This window comes from Canis lupus, chromosome 16, assembly GCF_003254725.2.
Source record: "Canis lupus dingo isolate Sandy chromosome 16, ASM325472v2, whole genome shotgun sequence".
In the NCBI taxonomy this organism is placed as follows: Eukaryota; Metazoa; Chordata; class Mammalia; order Carnivora; family Canidae; genus Canis; species Canis lupus.
In genome coordinates, this window is record NC_064258.1 from 27,795,255 (window position 1) to 27,800,142 (window position 4,888).

At 44.4% G+C, this 4,888-nt stretch overlaps 1 long non-coding RNA gene across 2 annotated transcripts; it reads right to left on the minus strand.

The window, feature by feature from the left end:
- Positions 1–572: 572 nt before the first annotated feature.
- On the minus strand, positions 573–4,418 carry LOC112664555 (uncharacterized). Of its 2 annotated transcripts, XR_003139816.3 has the most exons (3): positions 4,094–4,418; positions 3,581–3,700; positions 573–1,057 (listed from the first exon to the last, which is right to left on the minus strand). It is a non-coding gene; the product is annotated as an uncharacterized LOC112664555 (long non-coding RNA). The 2 variants fall into 2 exon arrangements; XR_007402629.1 differs by lacking the exon at positions 573–1,057 and having other exon boundaries at positions 2,108–3,700.
- Positions 4,419–4,888: the final 470 nt, after the last annotated feature.

A 4,888-nucleotide genomic window follows, 5' to 3' on the forward strand; every position in this document is an offset into this window, starting at 1 on the left:
GCTCATATTCCAACCCAGCAACTTCCGTCTGCCTTCCCACACCCCCCACCACAGTTTCCTCTGCTTATTTTTCAATCCTAAGTATTTTTTCAACCTCAGATGATATTATGTGGCTTCATGTGACAAGCACTTAACACAGAGCCCGCGCATAGTAAGTGCTCAGTAAGTGTTCGCTATCGTTACTATTTTTATTAAGAGTCCTTAGGAACAAAATGTGCAAAAAGAAAGGAAGGACAGTATGCCAGGGAGGGATAGAGTACTGGAGATGTGGTTAAGGAGGGGCCACTGTCCTTAGCAGCGAATCTTTAGAAACATAATAGGCTTTTCTTCTTTTCATGGCCTTAATTCTAGGTCTAGTGTTGGCTTATTTTTTTTTTTAAGATTTTTATTTATATATTTATTTATTTATTTATTTATCCATGAGAGACACACAGAGAGAGGCAGAGACACAGGCAGAAGGAAAAGCAGGCTCCCTGCAGGGAGCCCAATGTGGGACTCCATCCCAGGACCCTGGGATCATAACCTGAGCCAAAGGCAGATGCTCAACTACTGAGCCACCCAGGTGCCCCTCTTGTTGGCTTAATTTTAAATACCCTTTCTAACTGAGATGTCCTAAAAGAGCCTGCCATTTGTCCGTCTGCCTGTAGCTTTGTGACACTTCTCGAGGATTTCTCTCTGCATTCACGTTCATGACTGTGGGGTCAGTCTGAGTTGTAGGTCTGGCCCTGCCCCCTTGGAACAGTGGAAGAGACCAAAGAACTCCCCAAGGGACAAGATTTGGGAAGAGAATGTGCAGAGGGGAAATAAGCAAACACCAAATGTGTGAGCAAATCGCAGCAAGTGCAAGTGAGGGACAGAAGAGCCCAAGAGCCCAAATCTCTGGCAGTGGACTGAGTGATATCACGGCCAGTCATCAACAGGGAAGATCTGGGAGAGAGCAAAAGCCCAGAGGGTTCTGTTTCCCGGTGAGGGTGTAGGAACAGGAGCCAAGGAACAGAGGGGTCAGACCTGCTTTTCCTGTTGCAGGATGACAGAATCAATCCACACTGCAGCAGGGCTGTGGAGAGAAGGTACAATGACTTTATTTTGTCTGTAACTTTGCTAGCCTTCCTCCTCAGTCCTCCTCACCCCCACTGGTTAGAAGGAGGAGAAAGTAACTAACTGTCCAACTTAGTTTAAAGCTTCAATAATTTAAACAGTCCCCTTTGAGTAGAGTTCAGTCTTTCATGGATAAAAATTCTCCTCCTCCATCTCACCCTAAGATAACGTCTGAGTCACAGGGGAAGAGCCCCTTGTGACTTACTAGAAGGAGGCCCTCAGATGCATCCTTGGTGTCCTGGGAGATTTAGCGAACTTTCCTGTGTCTTCCTGGTTGCTCTGATGGCCTTCTCGGGTAAAGTGGAGGCTGTTTGATACATGCTCTGGCCTCTTTTGGCTTGACTAGAGCTCAGCGCACTCCCAAATAAATTGACTTGGCTCTCCTGTTGCTGCATGCCCCCCAGAGGTCTGTCTGTGACTGCCATTGGGCCGCAGTGCCAAGATTCTACCCTGCTGCCCTGGCTACAGAGACACCCATCCCAGTGATAATTCTTGTCTTTCTCTCAGCAACATTGCTGGTTGCATTCCTTTTCAGTAGCAGAAGTCCTACTGTTACAAAAGCTGCCCGTCTCATTGCTTGATTTTATAACTGGGCTAAATGTCAGCCTGCGGGGAGGGTGTGTTGGAGGGGGACATCTGCTATTAAGGCGACCTATGTGATGAGACATGAGCCCCCTGAATTCCCCTGCATCGAATGATGCTTTGGACCGACCAGTTACATTGGCGTCTGGTGGACATGGCTGTTTCCAGCCAGCCCCACAAACCTGAGAGTCTTTTATTTCAAACCTTCTAATCTCTGCGCTCAATGAGTATGGAAAGTGTTGCATGTGGAAATTGCCTGGGCGACTGGGGGAAACGTTGCCAAAAGAGAAACTTTCCAGTTCTTAGCTTTCAAAGTGTGCACTGTGCCATATGTCATGAGGTAATACGGATTCTCTGAATGGGGGCGCCACCGCCAATGAAAGCAGTGACTTGACAGTCAGCAAATACAGTTCTAGTCACTAATCAGAGGCAAAAGAATTGCTAAGAAAGAGCAAAACAACAGGCCACGAAGAATCTAAACAGCACAAAATGGAGGGAAGCTGCCCTTATTTAGGAGGACAAAATAAGCTCCAAAGTGTTCCTGAGGCAGCCGTGGTAACGTTAACAGATGCCATCTGGAAATCAACAAAACTCAGATTTTATTTTTACTGATTTGCACCGAAAACCAGTTCCAGCCAGGGACTCTCAAACTCAGAAGTCTCCAACGGGGCACTAAGATATAAACAATCATTTAGCAAAATCCGTGGTCAAAATGACAGATGAAGGCTGCTGTCTTGTCCTCTTTGTTCAAATCAAGACATGAGGTCAGACGTGACCAAGTGCGTGGAGAAGTGAGAGTTTGCAGTGATGCATTTTAAATAATTTTTAATACATAATGCCCAGCCTCAGAGACGGGCCAAAATTATCTTCAAGACTTCATTTCCCTCAAATATCCGGTGCTCTCATTCTGGCCCCCACCGATTACTGTTCTTGAAAGATAATAATTTAATGGATTTGCTAGTCCTTTCCTCAACTATCCTACTGTCTCCCCATATTTACATGTAACAGGCCTTTTCAGAGATATTGGTATCCCCTGCTTTTAGAAAGTTCGCTTTATGCCACTTCACTTTTACAAAAGACCCGTTTTCACTAACTGAAGGAAATTCAGATTATGTTTGCTTTTATGAATGAAGGTAGAAAGCAAAATAAAAAATAGCATTCAGCATCTGTTTGGCAGCAGCCACTAGTGAGGCAGTACACTCCCTGGGCCAAACTCCTTTCCCCCAGGAGTCACCTGAGCATCAAGCCACCAGAGCTTGAACTATGTGCTTATGAACAATTGTGCTTATCTTGACTTATTTTGTGCATTCATTAGCTAGATGTGTCCTAAGGTATCAGAAAAGCCCAAGATAGGATATTTTCAGGATCCGAGAATGTTCAAAATTATCAATGGTAATTGAATTTCTGGGGAGTTTTCTTGGTTTGTTTCGCTTTACACCATTTCCTCTTACAAAAGGTTTCATAGGAACATCCTACTTTCAGATATTGGGGGGAATACCTGTAATACCTTTGAATGAATGGGCTTGAAGGGGTAAGGTGGTGGTGGGCTTGAAGGGGTAAGGGGTGCATTTTGTGAGTTGGTAGGTACATCTCTCAAATCACCACTCTGCAGACAGTTGTACACGTGAACATTCCCTGGTTTAAGGCTCGTTGTAACTTCCTTTGGCTGGGCACCCCATCTCCTTCCATCTTCTGGTGAGGTGTGAGCAGGGGTATCTGTGAAAGTCTTGCCTTCTGTTCAATGCAAAGCACAAACTAGTCTATGTTGTTGGTGGAGAACAATTAGTGCAGGTTTCCTGAGTGAAAGACAGGCCCCATGCATAATTCCCTGCCTGCGTATGGCTATTTCCAAACAAATTTTTCAAGCAGAAGACCTCAGCTTCTCAGAGAGCCTCCATACCTGGCTTCTTTCTCTGGCCCTGCCCTGAACTGGGATTCAGCAGGATCGCAATTCCATGGCTGCCTGGATCCACTTCAGTGCTTCCTGCTGCTTCATATTGGACTGTGGGTCATTCCTGTGCTGGGGAAGGTCACAGACTTGTTAATTAGATGGAAGGCAAAGACAGACAGGATACAAATTTTCCTAGAAGGACACCAGCATGTGTGATGTCAGTACCATTTTCAACTTTTAGCAGTGATTATGGCCACCACCCTTTCCTGCTTCCTGAGGACAACAGTTCAATATGACTTCCAGCACAATTAAAATAGACAGCTTAGGCTGAGCCAAATTTAAGCAGGGTGGAAGCCTCAGATCCACAGCACTGATTTTTCCATTTGACTACTGCAGGGGGTGCTCAGACAAAACCACAATGGGGAACACATATGATTTCCTAGTTTTATTTTTATTTGATATGAGGTATATTTGCATGACATTTTATTTTCAGCAAGCACTTTTACATTCATAATCTCTTACCAGAATCATCCGAGGTAGGTAAGGTGATGATTAATCTTTCCCTTTGATAAATAAGGTGTCTGAAGCTCAGAGAGCTCCCACAGGTAGTAGCAAAAACGTATAGCTAATTCCAGGTTTCCTGGCTCCTTGACCCTATTTCTATCACATCAAATCACCATTCATTACAACCCAGAAAGAGCTGCGGGTGGGCCAAATCCCATCAAATCTGTTCATATGGACATGTGTTTTTTTTTTTTTTCTGCCTGGCATCCCTTCCTTTGGGAACCACCCAGCCCCCAAATCTGCAGTATCCATCTACTTTGGCTGTGGTAGAACTTACCACATCCCTAACTGTAGATAGGGAACTATAAACCTGGCCAATCAGAGAATTCTGTTATCCTGGCCACATGATTGGCTCAGGCATGAGCACATGATCTAAGCTGGCCAATCACAGTCTTCTCTGGGTCTTTTGTTAAAGTTCTTAGGAACAATGTATTCTTTTTTTCTGGATTCTTCCTGATATGAAGCAAGAGTCTGATTGGGAATATAGGCAAGCAAAAGCTACCAGAGCTGAGAAATGGAGAGGGTCCTGATGTTTTTATTTGACACACTGAGTCCAGCTGTACCTGAAACTCTTCAGTGAGCCAATAGATTCCTTTTTCACTTAAGCCAATTAGAGTTGTATTTATGACACATACAAATGCAAAGAAGTTGTTGATCAATAAAATATTGATCAAGAAATATTGCCATTTCTGTCTCTCCTGGAACTAGGAAATGGCCTCTTCAAAACTGTTTATTTGTAGGGGCACCTGGATG